This window comes from Rhinopithecus roxellana, chromosome 15, assembly GCF_007565055.1.
Source record: "Rhinopithecus roxellana isolate Shanxi Qingling chromosome 15, ASM756505v1, whole genome shotgun sequence".
Classification (NCBI taxonomy): domain Eukaryota; kingdom Metazoa; phylum Chordata; class Mammalia; order Primates; family Cercopithecidae; genus Rhinopithecus; species Rhinopithecus roxellana.
The window spans coordinates 1,515,675-1,534,302 of record NC_044563.1 but is presented as its reverse complement, the minus strand read 5'-3'; the positions used below and the strand labels follow the sequence as shown (position 1 = coordinate 1,534,302).

At 48.1% G+C, this 18,628-nt stretch overlaps 1 long non-coding RNA gene across 1 annotated transcript; it reads left to right on the top strand.

The window, feature by feature from the left end:
* The first annotated feature begins 205 nt into the window (after positions 1–205).
* On the top strand, positions 206–16,822 carry LOC115893470. The gene is made up of 3 exons (XR_004053459.1): positions 206–932; positions 9,325–9,513; positions 16,776–16,822. It is a non-coding gene; the product is annotated as an uncharacterized LOC115893470 (long non-coding RNA).
* Positions 16,823–18,628: the final 1,806 nt, after the last annotated feature.

Here is an 18,628-nt window from a genome sequence, read left to right as displayed (position 1 = left end):
CTCCCCGCGCCGCAGGCTCCACAGGACGCAGGACCGCAGCAGTCCCGCCCCGCACTTCCGCCCCCACAGCCTGAAGCCGGGGCCCGCGCCCCTGCTGTTCGCGCCCCGCCCACGCCCGCACCCTCCCCAGCCCCAGAGGCCTCTCGCCGCCATCGCACTCTTTCGGGCCTGTCTGCCCTGCCTCCCAGCACTCGGGCCTGCACGACCCCCACACCCGTGCCCCTGCCCTTTGGCAGCTCCAGGCCACAGCCTGGCCCGCACCGCTGCCCTTGCAGCTGCCCCCGGGGCTGGAAGTGGAGACCTGGGGCTGTAGTGCTGGGGAGGGCGGGTCCCCGGGTCTGGGGTCTGAAGCCCCTCTCTCCATCTGGCTGTTTTCCCCCCCCGCGTCCGGAACCCCAGGGCCCCTCCCCTCGCCCTTCTGGCGAGCCCGGTTGGCGACCCCCACACCGGCCACACTCTCCATCCCCGGTGCTCCCACCACGCCTCCTCCAAGAGGGCCACGGATCTCTCCAGGCCTTGCCATTTGCCCACACGCCCTCTCCACTCTTCTGGCCAGCCCCCTCCGGCCTCTGGCAAGGCCCTCTCTACAGGAACCCCCGTCCAGGGCCCAGTCCTCACTCCTCTCCTTGGGTACTGCTGGCCAGGAGGGCTGCTGGGACCTTTCAGGGTAGGGCGGCAGCCTCCCTCCCCTGTCCCCAGGCCTCTCCCTCCTCCCGTGGTTTCCTCTGCCTGGTGGCTGGATTCAGGCCACTTGATCTCTTTCTCAGGCCACTTCTCAATCTGTTTAACTGCCCGTGTCCCCCCACCCCCAAGCCTGGCTTGTTCCTGCACCCAACAGCACCCTAAGTGCAAGAGGCAGGGGTGTTGGGGACCCCGAGAAGCGGGGCCATGGGTCCTGGCTGCTGCTGGGGGCAGAGGGCCCAGGTCTGCAGGTGAGGACAGGGCTGCGGGAGGGCACTTGGGTTGATGGAAACTCAAGAGGAGGAGAGGGCACTGTGCGCCTCCGAGGGCCTGAGCCGGGTAGGGCTGGAGTCCGCCTGATGGGTAGGTTTGAGTGGAAATGACTCCAGGGGGGTCTATGTAGCATGAAGGCATTGAAGCAGGATGGAGTGAGAAGTGGGACAGAGTGGGCAGGGAAGGCGGCGGCAGCTGTCCCCACTGTTGTCCAGGCCTGTGTGGGGTGGAGAAGCTCCAGGCTGCCAGTGGTAGGGTCCCAGGAGGCTGGTGACCAGACAGGCCTTTGCCCAGCAGCAGGTGCCCTTGGCCAGGCCCAAGGAGCAGACCGCAGGGGGGAAGGGACAGGAATGGAGCTGGAGAATGGGGCGTCCTGGGGCCAGGGGTCCTCAGGCTTCCTTTTATTTTCATGCAATGCTGCCTTTTTTGGCAGCCACATGGTGCAGTGTGCTTAGAGATATGTGGCTGCTGGAAATTGGGTTCAAAGTTGTGGGTGGCTGATGTGGAGAGGAGAGTGACTGGAGGCCGAGCTGCGTGTCGGGGGTGGGTGCTGCTCAGATCACTGGGGCTCCTGGAGGGTGGGAGTCGAGCTGGGAGCTGAGGTCCTTCCTCAGGGAGGGGCAGGGATAGGGTCTCCATGGAGCACCACTCCACTCCGTCCATCCTTTCACCACTCCTTCCAACCCTCCTTCTCTGATAATCTGCTAATGGGATCCTCCGGAAGGCGTGCTAAGTATGGGGTGTCTCTGAGATGCCTGGGGAGCCAGTGGGGACCTTCTCTTCCTCCTTCCCACCTGCCGTTGAACACAGATGCCGGGGTGACTTCCACTCTGCCTGCCCCTCCTGAGATCAGTGGTCTGCACGGGGTTGAGGCTGCCCGATAAATACAGGCCCAGTTAAATCTGAAGTTCAGATGTTTATCTGGACAACTAATAAATTGTCATTATTTATTTATTTATTTATTTGAGATGGAGTCTCGCTCCGTGGCCAGACTGGAGTGCAGTGGTGCAATCTCAGCTCACTGCAACCTTTGCCTCCCGGGTTCAAGCAATTCTTCTGCCTCAGCCTCCTGAGTAGCTGGGACTACAGGCATGCACCACCACACCCAGCTAATTTTTGTATTTTTAGTAGACAGGGTTTCACCATGTTGGCCAGGATGGTCTTGATCTCCTGACCTCATGATCCGCCTGCTCCGGCCTCCCAAAGTGCTGGGATTATAGGCGTGAGCCACCACGCCCGGCCCTTATTTTATTTTATTTTATTTTATTTTATTTTATTTTATTTTTTATTTTTTGAGACAGTCACTGTGTTGCCCAGGCTGAGTGCAGTGGCACAGTCTCGGCTCACTGCAGCCTCTACCTCCCAGGTTCAAGCAATTCCTCTGCCTCCGGAGTAGGTGGGATTACAGGTGCGGGCCCCTAAGCCCAATTAATTTTGTATTTTTAGTAAGGGTGGAGTTTCACCATATTGGCCAGGCTATTCTCAAACTCCTGACCTCAGGTGATCCGCCCGCCTCGGCCTCCCAGAGTGCTGGGATTACAGGCGTGAGCCACTGCACCTGGCCCAATAATTGGTCCTTTTTAAGTAGATCTTATCTTTTAGAGCAACTTTGGGCTTACAGAAAAATTGCTCAGGGAGTATACAGAGTTCCCACAGACCCCCTCTCCCACAGACCCCCTCTCCCTGAGTCCCCCTCTGTTATTAACATCTTGCATCATGTGGTGCGATCTGTTCCAATTGATAAACCAATATTGATACATTACTATTAAGTCCAGAGTTTACCCCAGGGTTCATCCTTGCGAAATGTCCTTTAGCCACCATTATGGTGTCAAACAGAAGCGTCACTGCCTGAAAAGCCGCCTCTGCCCCGCCTGTGCCTTCCTTCCTCCCCCAGCCCCTGGCAGCCGTGGGTCTTTCCACTGCCCCCCTGGCTTTGCCCTTTCCAGGCTGTGGTGTCATTGGAATCATACAGCACGTAGCCTTTTGAGATTGGCTTCTTTCCATGAGTGAGATGCAGCTCGGGCTCCTCTGGGTCTTTTCATGGTTTCATAGTGCATTCTTTTCGGGCCGGATACTGTTCCATTGTCTGGATGTACCTCGGTGTATCCATTTGCCTGTGGAAGGACTTCTTGTTTACTTCCAAGTCTCGGCAGTCATGAATAAAGCCTCTGTAAACATGTGTGTGCAGGTTTTAGGGTGGACACAAGTTTTCAATTCATTTGCAGACACCCAGGAGGGCCATTGCTGGTAGGAGGACGTTTGGTTTTGTGAGAAACTGCCCCGCGACTTTCCAAAGTGGCCACACCGTTTGGCGTTCCTACTGCAGTGTGGCGCTTCCTGCTCCTCCACGTCACCCACATGTGATGTTGTCAGTGTTCTGGGTCTGGAGTGTTCTCATAGGTGTGTCGGGACACGCTCTTCTGTGTCCACCTGCTAGACCTGAGCCAGGAGCCCCGCTGCAAGGGCAGCTCCTAGGCTGAGCTTTGTGAGTCAGGCTGGGGGAGCTGGGACATTTTTACAGTGAGGGGCCCTGAAGGATTTTAAGGGAATGGATGGACAAGTTCAGCTGGGAAAGCACCTTCAGCCTGCAGCTGAGAATCAGGTCAGAAGGTGGGGGAGGGGCCGTTCACACATACACTCATTCATTCATTCATGCAGAGGGTGGGGGAGGGGCCGTTCACACATACACTCATTCATTCATTCATGCAGAAGGTGGGGGAGGGGCCGTTCACACATTCATTCATTCATACAGAGGGTGGGGGAGGGGCTGTTCACACATACACCCATTCATTCATAGACTCATTCATTCGTCCAGCCAATAAACGCACAAAAAAAGTGCAAACACTTGTAGTGAAATCAGTATAAGCGCAAACCGGTGAGCCACCATGTTCAAATGCAGGTTTTCAAAGGTTAGGAAGAATGGCAACCCCCTTGTTTTTTTTTGGTTTTGTTTGGTTTTGTTTTAAGACACAGTTTTGCTCTTGTGCCCAGGCTGGAGTGCAGCGGTGCGATCTTGACTCACTGTAAGCTCCGCCTCCTGGGTTCACGCCATTCTCCTGCCTCAGCCTCCCGAGTAGCTGAGACTACAGGTGCCCCCCACCACGCCCAGCTAATTTTTTTATGTTTTTGATAAAGACGGGTTTTCACTGTGTTAGCCAGGATGGTGTCGATCTCCTGACCTTGTGATCTGCCCGCCTCGGCCTCCCAAAGTGCTGGGATTACAGGTGTGAGCCACCGCGCCCAGCCTGTTTCTGCTTTGTGTGTGTGTGTGTATGTGTGTGTGTATGTTTTGAGACAGGGTCTCACTCTGTTTCCCAGGCTGGAGTATGGAAGTGCAGTGACACAATGAGAGCTCCTTGCAGCCTCAAAGCTCCTTGCAGCACCAGCCTGCGATCACCAGCCACACACGTGGCCACCTGGCATTTCTCCCAACCAGAAGGGAAGGCCCCCCACCCATGTGGGAGGCTGCATTTGGGCAGGACCAGGACAGCAGGTGGGGGTGTGCTGGTGCTTCCCTCACGAAGCCCTTCAGAATCAGCTGCCATTGGAGACTTCTTGTCTCCCCATCAACCCCTCCTGCTCCTGCCCCCTCCCTCCTCTCTCCCCAGCTCCCTCCCACCATCCCAGGCAACCTGGCCCCTTTGCTGCAGCAGCAGAGCCCCTGCCCAGCACCTGCTCCTGGTGGCCTAGGGCTCAACAGTACCCCCATTCTAGGAGCCCCTTCTTAATCCCAGTTCCCCCACCATTCTTGCCCTCCTAGGAACCCTGCTCTCAGGTGCCACAAAGAGGGGGTGGCAGAGGTAGTCAACCCCTCACATGGCGTGGTTGGGGGCCTTTGAGGGTCCACATGGCCTTTTTGTGCCCCTGTAGTCCTTGGGATTCCCAGGCCTCAGGGCCTGGGCATGTGCTGACCCTCTCCTCCCAACCCCTGACACTTGCCACGCCCTTTTCCCAGGGAGGCCTCATTCACCACCTCATTGAAAACTGCAGCCTCGGCCTGGCACAGTGGCTCACACCTGTAATCCTGACACCTTGGGAGGCCAAGGCGGGTGGATCATTGAGCCCAGGAGTTTAAGTCCAGTCTGGGCAACATGATGAGACCCTGTGTCTACAAAAAATAGACAAGTGAGCCAGGTGTAGTGGCGTGTGCATGTTAGTTGCTCATATTTCTGATCCCAGGGCTTGGCTGCTTCTGTCGCTCATTTTTTCTACAGGCTGAATTGTGTCCCCCTTAAAATTCTTACCTTGAGGCTGGTCCCTGTGGCTCATGCCTATAATCCCAGCACTTCGAGAGGCCGAGGTGGACGGATCACCTGAAGTCAGGAGTTGATCAGCCTGGCCAACAGGGTGAAACCCTGTCTCTACTAAAAATACAAAAATTAGCCGGGCGTGGTGGCGGGCGTCTGTAGTCCCAGCTACGAGGGAGGCTGAGACAGGAGAATCACTTGAACCTGGGAGGTGGAGGGTGTAGTGAGCCAAGATCATGCCACTGCACTCCAGCCTGGGCGACAGAGCAAAATCCATCTCAAAATATATGTGTGTGTGTGTGTGTGTATGTATCTATGTATGTGTGTATATATGTATATATATCGTATGTTGAAGCCTTAGTCCCCAGTACTTCAGGATGTGACTGTTTTTGCAGATGGAGTCTTTAAAGACATAATTAAATTAAATGGGGTCCTATGGGTGGGTCTTAATCCAACAGGACTGGTGTCCTTATAAGTAGAGGAGATGAGGACACAGACATGCACAGAGGGATAGCCCCGTTGGGGACACAGGGAGATGGTGGTATCTGCAAGCCCAGGAGAGAGGCCTCAAGAGGAACCAGCTCTACCTTGATCTCAGACTCCAACCTCCAGGACTGTGAGAGCACAAATGTCTGTCATTTAAGCTCCCTGGACTTGGTGCTTTGTTACGGCAGCCTGAGCAAATTAGTTAGGGTGGGAATGTTTTCCTTACGTGTTTTTCCAAGTGCCTTTAATGTATGAATGACCTTACTCCTTCTCTGTCATACTTGATTCCAAGTATTTTCCCAGTTTTGTCATTTGCCTTTTACTTTTTAAAAACACCTTCATTGGGAGTGTCATTGACACGCAGTCATTGCCATGTTTAAACTGTACAATTCCTTCCGTCTTAATCTACAAAGAGAGCCATGAAGCCAACCCCATCAGGAGACAAACGCACCCATTGCCCCAAAATTGTCCCAGTGCCCTGTGTGACTCTCCTTCCCACCCTGGACCTCCCAGTCCCGAGCAACTGGTGTCCTGGTTGGTTTCTGCTTGTGTGTGTGTGTGTGTGTGTGTGTGTGTGTGTGTGTGTGTGTGTGTTTGAGACAGGGTCTCTGTTTCCCAGGCTGGAATGTGGAAGTGCAGTGGTACAATGAGAGCTCCTTGCAGCCTCAACCTCCTGGGCTCGACGGATCCTCCTGCCTCAGCTCACCGAATAGCTGGGACCGCAGGTGCACACCACCACACCTGGCTAAGTTTTTTATTTTTTTTGTAGAGACAAGGTATTGCTATGTTGCCCAGGCTGGCTTCAAACTCTTGGGCTCAAGTGACCCTCCTACCTCCACCTCCCAGAGTGCTGGGATTACGGGCATGAGCCCTGCACCCAAGTGTTTGTGCTTTTTTACAGAGTTACATAAATGACATCCTGCGGCACGCACGCACTCCTTGTCTGACTTCTGTCACATAGCGTAACTATTCTGAGATCCATGCTTGCTGCTGTGTCTGTTGTAAACACTCATTTTTATTGCCACAACATGGGCACACCCCACCCCGCTCATCTGTTCGTCTCTTGGTGGGCATCAGGGTGGTTTCCAGTTTTGAACGATGGAAAGTCATGTGGCCATTTGCATTCACACGCAGGTTTTCAGAAGGACATACATTTGCTTTGCTCTTGGGGAGAGACCTAGAAATAAAATGACTAGATGCCGTGGGAGGTGTGTGTGAAACTTGTTCAGAAATGGCCTAGCTCTCATTTCATGTTGCAGTTGGAGTGGTTCATCTCGCTGACTTTGGCCCTTTCTTAGACGTGTAGGGTGCGGTCTGTGATTTTGGCTTGCGTGTCTCCAAGGACCAACGGCGCTGTGCAGCTTTGCACATGCTACTTCACCACTGATATATCTTGTTGGGGGAAGCATCTGTGCAGATCCTTGACTGTTGCTGTAAAAGTGGGTTATTTGTTTTCCTCTTGTTAAGTCTGAGAGGTCTGTCTTTCTTCTTTCTTTTTTTTTTTTTTTTTTTTTTTTTTTTGAGACGGAGTCTCGCTCTGTCGCCAGGGCTGGAGTGCAGTGGCCGGATCTCAGCTCACTGCAAGCTCCGCCTCCCGGGTTCACGCCATTCTCCTGCCTCAGCCTCCCGAGCAGCTGGGACTACAGGCGCCCGCCACCTCGCCCGGCTAGCTTTTTGTATTTTTTAGTAGAGACGGGGTTTCATCGTGTTAGCCAGGATGGCCTCGATCTCGTGACCTCGTGATCCACCCGTCTCGGCCTCCCAAAGTGCTGGGATTACAGGCTTGAGCCACCGCGCCCGGCCCTCTTCTTTCTTTCTTTCTTTTTTCTTTTTTTTTTTTGTTTTGCTCTTGTTGTCCAGGCTGGAGTGCAGTGGCACCATCTTGGCTCACTGCAACGTCTGCCTCCCGGGTTCAAGCAATTCTCCTGCCTCAGACTCCCGAGTAGTTGGGATTACAGGCATTTGCCACCACGCCTGGCTAATTTTTGTATTTTTAGTGGAGATGGGGTTTCACCATGTTGGTCCGGCTGGCCTCAAACTCCTGACCTCAAGTGATCCACCCGCCTTGGCCTCCCAGAGTGTTGGGATTACAGGCGTGAGCCACCATGACGGTTCTTTATCTATATTCTGCATCGGTCCTTGATGAAATAGATTTGCAAAGACTTTTCTCCTGGTTGGTGGCTTGTCTTCTCACCGTTAACCATCTGAAGAGCAAATTTTAAACATTTTTGATGAATTTCAGTTTGTCAATTTGTTCTTTTAGGAATTGTGCTTTTGGTATCATGTCTGAGAAATCTTTGCCTTATCCAGAGTCATAAACATTTTCTCCTGTGTTTCTATGGTTCCAGCTTTGCATTGAGACCCATGATCCTTTTTGAGTTCATGGTTGTGTATAGCATGAGGTGTGAATGCAAATTCTTCTTCTCTTTCTGCATGTGGAGATCCAGTTGTTCCTGAATATGAGATTGCTGCAGCATGCTTTCTTGAAGAAACCACAAGTGCGCACCAAGTCGCCTTTGTACCTTTGTCAAAAGTCTGAACTGCGTATGGTAGTGGGTGCCTGGGGTCCCAGCTACTTGGGAGGCTGAGGTGGGAGGATCCCTAGAGCTTGGGAATTTGAGGCTACAGTGAGCAGAGATTGCACCACTGCACTCCAGCCTGGGCAGCAGAGCGAGACCCTGCCTGAAAAAAAGTCATCAGTATGTATGTGTAAGCTTATTTCTGGACCATTTTCTTTTGGATCTATTTGAGTATTTTTACCCCAGTATCGTTCAGTTTTGGTTACTCTGGTCTTCATAGGAATTCTTAGCCTGTTAGCTCTTCCGTTGTGTTCTTTTTCCAGATTGTTTGAGCTCTTCTACCTCCTCTGCTTTTCCATGTGCATTTTAGAATGGGCCTGTTAATTTACACAAATGGAGGGAGAGTTGACATCTTAACAGTATTGAACTTACTAACCCACAAACCCTGGAGGTCCCTATTTATTCAGGTCTTCTTCAACTTCTTTCAAGAATGTTTTACCCTTTCAATTGGGGGGTCTTCACATCCTTTGTCCGATGGACCTCTACGTACTGTCTATTTTTATACAGTTAGGAAGTGGTATTTTCTAATGTCAATATCTGATAGTTGATTACCATTTTATAGAAACACAATGGACTTTGTATATCAGTCTTGTTATTCTATTAACCTTATTAATCTCACTTAGTAATTCTTGTAGCTTTTTTTTTTTGTTTTTTATTCCATCGGGTTAGATGGTCACGTTATCTGTAGATAAGATTGTTTTCTTTTTCCTTTCTCGTCTGTATGGCTTTTATTTCTTTTTAGGGGCCTAATTGCACAAGCAGGAACCTCCAGGTCAATGTTGGGTGGAGGTGATGAAGGCAGACATCCCAGCCTCCTTTCTGTTCTTGGTGAGAAGATGTTCAGTCTTCCGCCGTTGGTTGTGGGGTTTTCATAGATAATCCTGTATTAGGTTGGGGAAGTTCCCTCTCTTCCTAATTTACTGAGTGGTGTTTTTTAAAAAAACCGGTAACCGATGTTAGATTTTTCAAATGCTTTTCTGTACCATTAAAAAAAAACCTTGGACAAATTAAACTTAACAGAGTTTAATTAAGCAAAGAACCCCTTGCTAATTGGGCAGCCCCCAGACCCAAATAGGTTCCGAGAGGCTCCAGTACTGCTGCATGGCTGAAGATTGGTGGACAGAAACAGGAAAGGAGGTACAGAAGACGGAGGCAAAGCCCAGAAACCACCGCAGGGGCTGCAGCTCGACACTTGCCTTATCTGAACACGGTTTGAATGACCGGCACCCTCAATGCGCGGAAACCCGGTGAGTGGCACAAGGGCGGGTTTCAGTCTGTTTACATCTCCAGTTAGGTTTCAGTTCATGGTGGATGGAGAAGGCGGAACGTAAACTATGTCAGGAGGCAGCTTTACGCCAAGATTAATTTAACGATTTCCCCCTTTAGACGTTGACGTCCCTGTCGCCATCGTAAATGTAGGTATTTGGTCCCAAGTCCCGCTGGGAAACAGCAGAACAATGGGTTTCGTAAGTGGGAACGAGGACCTAGGGTTATATTTTTTGTAAGGAATAGAGAGGAACCTCCTTGTGCTGGAATTTCATGTGCTCAGAAAAACAAACCCTGGTCTGCCTTAGGACCCATCTGCTTCCGTAAAGCTTCAGTCTGATGGTGTCACATTTAGCTTGTGTGACTCCATCTGGGTTTGGTCTGATCTGTTGGGGCCTCTTGCAGGAGCTCCGTTCAAAACAATGGCTTCTTAAAATGTTGTTTAAAAATTCCCTGCCTTTGGTCAGGTTCTCATTTAGTGGAAAGTGTAGCCAAGCCTTAGGGCCTTCGCACCCCCCTCAGTCACCGCCACTTTGGGCTTCTGGTCACGGCATGTCATTCGTGGGTTACGATGTCCTCGTGGCCGTGTGTTTCTTTGAGTTCTTGTTGCTCCAGTCAAAGAGACACCATTTAACATCCTACAGATGGCCACGTGCAAACATGTGAAACTTCTGAGAGAATACAGAGCACCAGGTAGATGAGTATTATGACTGTTAGGAAGATCATATTTAATACCAAGAATTTGGAGCATGCTTCTTAGGTGGGGTCCTGTGAACCAAAGCAACGAAAATCAAACAGACCAGAGAGTGAGCTAGATAAAGAGTCTACTCATTTCAAACAAGCAGCCTGTTTGTTCATCCCCCACAACCGAACCTTTCTAATACCCGATACCTTCCTCCACGTGCAACAGGAAGTGTCAGCGATGGCACAGATGCTCCTCTGTTTAGCTAGTAAGGAATCCAGAGCAAGTCTATCATCTCACACGCCTGTAGCAAGAGAATGTAAGGACTGTTGTGTAACCATAGCCTTTGGAGTAGAATCTGTTCTAGAGCCAATTACGAGGGATACTTTTTATTTATTTTTGTTTTTTTTGAGACGGAGTCTCGCTCCGTTGGCTGGAGTGCAGTGGCGTGATCTCGGCTCACTGCAACCTCCACCTCCTGGGTGATTCTCCTGCCTCAGCCTCCACCTCCTGGGTGATTCTCCTGCCTCAGCCTCCCGAGTAGTTGGGATTACAGGTGCCCACCATCACACCCAGCTTATTTTTTATATTTTTAGTAGAGATAGGGTTTTGCCATGTTAGCCAGGATGGTCTTGATCTCTTGAACCTCGTGATATGCCCGCCTCGGCCTCCCAAAGTGCTGGGATTACAGGCATGAGCCACCGTGCCCGGCAGAGGGATACATTTTAAATCTTTGCCTCATTTACTCCAAACTGTGGAAAAAGAGGCCTCAGAAATGATGCCCATCTAGAAGATGGAAGCTCTTGCCAAAGTTCTCTTTAAGCTGTGATGTAGAGGAACGGACCAATGTTTGTGACTGATTATAAAGCAACAAAGGCACCATTAACATTTTTCACCCAGGCTGGGCACAGGAGCTCATGCCTGGAATCCCAGCACTTTGGGAGGCCAAGGTGGACACTTGAGGTCAGGAGTTCGAGACCAGCCTGGCCAACATGGTGAAGCCCTGTCTCTACTAAAAACACAAAAATTAGCTGGGCGTGATGGTGGGTGCCTGTAATCCCGGCTACTCGGGAGGCTGAGGCAAGAAAATTGCTTCAGTCCGGGAGGCAGAGGTTGCTGTGAGCTGAGATCACACCACTGCACTCCAGCCTGGGCAACAGAGTGAGACTCTGTCTCAAAAAAAAATTTTTTTCCCACCTACATTGACCCTTCATCTTCCAACTGTCAAGGCAAAAGGTTGGCCACATGTAGGATTGGCTGCAAAATCCTCCACAAATAAAAGTATACCCCACGAGCACACATAAGAGATCCCTTTTTAGTTCTATTGTTCAGAGGCATTAACAGTCTCAAGATAAGTTCTTGGGGAAAAGCTGTTCGCATCTGCGATGCCATCTGCTTCTGGGCAGAGAATTCCCTGATTAGCTTTACCTTAAAATCTCCGATGGGGCTGCAGTTCTAGAGTCTGGCGGTGCCCTCTTGAGCTGTGAGATAATGAACCCAGGGTTCAAAGTCCTAAAGTGTCACTGCAGTGTGGGTGGCAAGGGCAGACTTCCTGTGATATTCTCAGAAAACCAAATGTCTGAGTTTTAGATTGTGAAGGGCTTAGTAGAGTCCTCAGTGTACCATGAAAAGCTTTCTGTACCTGGTGAAAATATACTCAGGCATAATGCATTCAGGCCTTGGAGCCTTTAGTCATATCAGAGATGAGGAGTGGAAGATACATGAGGTTCTATATAGGGCTTCCAGGGACTATTTCATAAGGTGTCAACCTATGTTTTCCACTGGAAATGGACCCGATGGCCATTTACCTGCAACACCCTTGACCAAGGCAGCCCGCTTCATTCAGTTCCCTTGCTTTTAATAGTATCGTATCTGCAACAACTTATTTAGCAGTTTTTCCACTTGAGCAGTGGAACAAGTACCTCTGTCACTGGAGATTTCTCAGGGAACGTCCCATGAGAAAAACAATTGTCTAATAATCTTTTAGCTACTGCTATAACATCAGTGCTCTTGCCTGGGAAAGCTTCTATATAATCAGAAAACAGGCATTGAAAATGACAATGGAAGGAAATCCCTCCAGTAATGTTTAAATGGCCCATCAAGTAGCAGAAGTATAATTGAAGTTTTGATTGTCCTCCCAGGATTATGGGTTTGGCAAACTAAACTAAAAATGGTCGTAAACCATTTTAACAACTTACAACAGTCACCATGCCAAACACATGTCTATATGATGTATATATAATATGTATATACAAAAAATATATATAATATATATATAATTTGGATTGTTTTGTCTCTTCCATGATGAGTCATGGCATGCAGAGCATTTAATAATAGAAGATTTAAGGACACAGGAAGAACCAGGTGGCCATCTGGGCTATCCGTGTGTCCATGCTTGACACTGGACTTATATCTTCTTAAATACCAATTTTGTTTCTCCAACTCAGGTGTATAGCACTGTTTATTGGAAGGGTTATCGTAGGTAATCTGACTTGGACTATGGATTTAATTCAAATTGGGTACTGGCTGATTTAGCATGAAAAGCTGGCAAAGTATTTTCTTGGTATTCAATTAATTTTTGTCCTGCCCAGCTTAGCCATTTTATAAACCAGTCAATGTTTTCGTTAGAGTTCCAGGAATTTTTACCCAGTCCAAATGATATGACACTAAAGTTATCAGAAGCCTATTCAAGGGGGCTTACCAGGGTCCTTTCCATCCTTTCAAGAACCTCCTAGAAGACTTAGTATTGTAGGATTGTGCATGCTTGTGAAGAGTTTTCAGAAACGTCAGAAAAAAGCAATTAACTATGGAAATGACTTAAAATGGCCGTGGTTAAAGACAGAATTGACAAGGGATTTTGGTTATTTCTGTGGCCTACAATAACTTAACATAACTTAACATAATTATGTGGCACATTGAATAACATAATTACTCAAATGTAATTATGAGTGACAGCATATACCAAGATGTATCAGAATTTTAGGAACCCCATACAATTTTGGAGCACATGTTAATGATGTATTCATAAACAATATCTCAAATAAGGTTAAACATCATTTCTTATTTGGCAGTGCTTCCCATGTAATTTAGTTTATCAAATACTTCTGTCACTCTCTTGTTTGGATACTATAGGGGCCCTTGGTAGCATCCCAAAATTAGTTTGAAGTTGAAAAGATACCTGATTTTACAATTTAAGTGTGATTTTGGGAAGCCTGTCAAAAATGTCAAAGATCTAAAACACTCAAGCAAAATAGGTTTAAGGTGACTGTAGAATTGTCATTCTTTTAGCCAAAGTGATATTTCTAAGATTTTAAAAAGCAAAAACCTGTATTCTTTGTTAGAGAAGGGATTCAGTTTTTTACACTGAGAAAGACAGCATGAGACAGAATCTCTTTTCTCTCTCTCTGTCTCTTGCAGTTTACTCAAAAGACTAACAATCATTATTACTCTCTCTTACTAATACACATAAAAATTCTTGTTCAAAAGAGAGAAGCAAATTTTATTTTAGACTAGTATATTTATCAGTACTAAAACTAATTTTCATAAAACCTTATAAACAAATCAATCTGGCCGGGGGTGGTGGCTCACGCCTGTAATCGCAGTGCTTTGGGAGGCTGAGGCAGGTGGATCATGAGGTCAGGAGTTTGAGACCAGCCTGGCCAACATGGTGAAACCCTGTCTCTACTAAAAATACAAAAAATTAGCTGGGCGTGGTGGCGGGTGCCTGTCATCCAGGCACTCGGAAGGCTGAGGCAGGAGAATTGCTTGAGCCCGGGAGGCGGAGGTTGCAGTGAGCTGAGATGGCGCCTTTGCACTCCAGTCCGGGCAACAGAGCAAGACTCGGTTTCAAAAAAAAAAAAAGTCCATCCAATCTCACTCATCTCATGACTAAATAAGGTTTTCCTAAGCCTTTTACAATCTTACATATAATTTTAAAATTTTTCTTCTTAACTTTCTATATTTTTGTTTTACCTGCATCTTTTTATTCTTTTGATTTTTTTTTTTTTTTTTTTTTTTTTTTTTGAGACAGAGTCTTACTCTGTTACCCAGGCTGGAGTGCAATGGCACAATCCTGGCTCACCGCAACCTCTGCCTCCCTGATTCAAGCAATTCTCCTGCCTCAGTCTCCCGAGTAGCTGAGAAAACAGGCAAACACTACCACACCTGGCTAATTTTTGTATTTTCAGTAGAGACGGGGTTTCCCCATGTTGGCCAGGCTGGTCTCGAGCTCCTGACCTCAGGTGATCCAACCTGCCTCGGCCTCCCAAAGTGCTGGGATTACAGGCATGAGCCATCACTCCCGGCCTATTCTCTCAGTTTGAAATGAGCTTTAAGTAGCTTCAAACTAGAAGGAATGATTTTTAAACACACATTTTTCATGCCTTTATACCTTTTCTCACCAAAAGCATATCTTGATTTTTTTATATTGTCTGTATACAGCATTGTTTTTCTTATATCTATAGTAGTCTTAATTGCAAATGTTAATTACACTTATATCAGTAACCCAAATCCCAGTGAAAACCCTAAGAAATAATTGTGAACTATTTTATATCAGTATTTGTAGAGGAGAACCACCTCATAATTTTTTTAGAAAGATGTTTCTTCAAATATTTGTTTACAGATCTAAAACACTTAGTTTTGTTTGTTTGTTTGTTTAAGATGGCGTCTCGTTCTGTCACTCAGGCTGGAGTGCAGTGACCTGATCTCAGCTCACTTCTACCTCTGCCTCCTGGGTTCAAGTGATTCTTCTGCCTCAGCCTCCCTAGTAGCTGGGATTACAGGCACGTGCCATCACGCCGGGGTGCAGGTGTAATTTTTGTATTTTTGGTAGAGACGGGGTTTCACTATGTTTTGCCCAGGCTCGTCTCGAACTCCTGACCTCAGGTAATCTGCCTGCTCCGGCCTCCCAAAGTGCAGGGATTACTTTTTTTTTTTTTGAAATGGAGTTTCACTCTGTCACCCAAGCTGGAGTGCAATGGTGCGATCTCAGCTAACTGCAACCTCTGCCTCCTGGGTTCAAGCGATTCTCCTGCCTCAGCCTCCCAAGTTGCTGGGATTACAGACACAGGCCACCATGCCTGGCTAATTCTTGTAGTTTTTAGTAGAGCCGGGGTTTCACCATGTTGGCCAGGCTGGTCTGGAACTCCTGACCGCAGGTAATCCATCCCCCTCGGCCTCCCAAAGTGCTGAGATTACAGGTGTGAGCCACTGTACCCAGCCTACATTTAGATTTTCTATACATATAAAATAAGATGCCAAAGTATTTAAATCTAAGCTCATGAATCTCACGCCTGAAATCCCAGCACTTTGGGAGGCCGGGGTGGGTAGATCACGAGGTCAGGAGTTTGAGACCAGCCTGGCCAATATGGTGAAACCTCGCCTGTACTTTTTGTAAAAAAACAAAACAAAAGAAAATTGTAAAAAAATACAAAATTAGCCAGGCATGGTGGCACTTGCCTGTAATCCCAGCTACTTGGGAGGCTGAGGCAGGAACTGCCTCCCCCTCGAGCCCAGGAGGTGGAGGTTGTGGTGAGCCAAGTTTGCGCCATTACACATGATCCTGGGTGACAAGAGCAAAACTCCATCCCAAAAAAAAAAAAAAAAAGAGGCAAGATGGAGTCAATTAAGTTGGATGTCTTTCACCATCTCAAAGAGACAGTGCCAAGGTGGTTTCAGCTTTATTTCCTAAATATTATCAGATACATGTAATGCAAAGAGACATACAGTCGTAACAGACACAGATAGAAACAGATCTTACAGATTTCACAAAGAATTTTCATTTGCCAGCTTTCAGATAGTTTTTCTTTTCCCCCTTTAGACGATCAATCTTCTGATTACTTGTTTTATCATACTAAGCAATTGTTAGCTAGGGAACAATTTGCCTTCAAAACATGTAACTCTTAGGTGAAATAAGGCAGAAAATGTGTATCTGAAAAGTACAGAGCTGAGACTTTCAGCTTAAATACTGTACCATCATTTGCTCAAATCAAGAAAAAAGCAAGGCCCAGTTAAGACAAGATGGCCAGGAAGAACACGTTAAACAAAGGTAAGACTTGTTATGTAAATTTAAAACCAAGGTACGTCCCTCCCAGACATTACAAATGGAAATGTCTTGTGGAGATGTAAATTTCTTTCACAATATGGTTTCAAGATAGTAGTGGAATGTCAGAAAGGTGCATTTGAGTTATTAGGCTGGTTGAAAAGTAATTGCAAAAACCACAATTACTTTCACACCAACCTGTGGGTAGGTGGTCCTTCTAACTGTAACTACTATTTCTTAGCTAAAATTACTGAGTACAGGGTGGGGCCCATTAAGGAATAGGGCAGAGAAAGCCTTCCCTCTGCCTGGGCTCAGCGTGGATGGATCTGAAGTAAGCTTGCTGGATCTGAGAGACCTTTTAGAAATCCTTCATCTAGGATAGCTTTCTGTCCGGGATAGTAACCAGGCCAAAAGCCCAGAAGATTCTTTTTTTCTTGTCAACTGGTCACTTAAGCTTTTTATTTGTCTTAATGAATTAATTTACATGTATTCTCTTATTTTGTCTTTATCTCATTTGGCAGGGTGTTGCTCTGTCACCCAGGCTGGAGTGCAGTGGTGCCATCACAGCTCACTGCAGTTGTTACAGGAGAAGGGTCCTGATCCAGACCCCAAGAGAGGCTGCTCGGATCCTGTGCAAGAAAGAATTCGGGTGAGTCCACAGCGCAAAGCAAATACAAGTTTATTAAGAAAATAAAGGAATAAAGAATGGTTACTGCAGGGACCAAGCAGCCCCGAGGGCAGCTGGTTGCCCATTTTTATGGTTATTTCTTGATGATATGCCAAACAAGGGGCGGATTACTCATGCCCCCCTTTTTAGGCCATATAGGGGAACTTCCTGACGTTGCCATGGCGTTGGTAAACTGTCATGGCACTGGTGGGAGTGTAGCAGTGGGGACGACCAGAGGTCACTCTTGTCACCATCTTGGTTTTGGTAGATTTTAGCCGGCTTCTTTACTGCAACCTGTTTTATCAGCAGGGCTTTTACGACCTGTATCTTGTGCCGACCTCCTGTCTCATCCAGGGACTTAGAATGCCTGACCATCTGGGAATGCAGCCTACTAGGTCTCAGCCTCATTGTGCCCAGCTCCTGTTCAAGATGGAGTCGCTCTGGTTCACACACCTCTGACACAGCCTCTGCCTGCGCCTCAGCCACCTAAGCAACTGGGACTACAGGTGAGTGCTACCGTGCCCGGCTAATTTTTTTTTTTTTTTTTTCTGTAGAGATGGCAGGGCAACGGGGCGGGGGTGGGGGCGGGTGCCTCACTGTGTTGCCCAGGCTAGTCTCAAACTCCTGGGCTCCAGCGATCTTCCCACCTTGGCCTCTCAAAGTGCTGGAATTACAGGCGTGGGCCACCTTGCCAGGACTTACTTGCCTTTTGTGCAGACACTTTTAAAAGAGGGAATAAAAATATTGAAATCATGTTAGAAGCTTCTTCATATCAATCAGTGTCCCCGATGGGACTGATTAGGAGGCCTTGTGTTTAGGTGCACTTCTTTTTTTTTTTTTTTTTTTTTGAGGCGGAGTCTCGCTCTGCCGCCCAGGCTGGAGTGCAGTGGCCAGGTCTCAGCTCACTGCAAGCTCCGCCTCCCGGGTTCCCGCCATTCTCCTGCCTCAGCCTCCCGAGTAGCTGGGACTACAGGCGCCCACCTAGTCGCCCGGCTAGTTTTTTGTATTTTTTAGTAGAGACGGGGTTTCACTGTGTTAGCCAGGATGGTCTCGATCTCCTGACCTCGTGATCCGCCCGTCTCGGCCTCCCAAAGTGCTGGGATTACAGGCTTGAGCCACCGCGCCCGGCCAGGTGCACTTCTTAAAGTGCAGTGGTGTTCACCTGGAACATCCCACCGTAATTTCCATTCACCGTTAGTAAGATGCCACCATTTCTGTAAACATTTGCTGCGTCCGGGACCTAATGTGGATGGACGTACAAGCCAGAAGGTGCTCGGTTTCTCAGCGACGAAGGATCCCATTTTACATTAAACCTTGGCTTTGGCTCTTAGATCCCCTCGATTAACTTAGCAATGATTTTTCCCCACCTTAGTGTGCACTAAAAAGAAACCGAGAGAGTAGAACACGAAAATCCTTGTGAGTGTCCAAAAGCTGGAGCATGCACCATTTACAGTCCTGCAGTCCTGCCATTTACAGCTAGTTTCTGCCTGACCCAGTCAGACATACATGGGCCTCTAACTGGATCCAAGCCAGTGGATGATCAAATCAGATTCCATCCTGGACCCAGTCCAGTTTCTGTCACGACTTCTGAACCCAGTTTAGATAAAAAATTTGCTCAAGCAAACTCAGAGAGCTCAAAACACACATCCATGAAGCTTTGGAATCCAAGAGAGAACTTCCCACGAACCCCGGCTGCTCTGAGAGAGC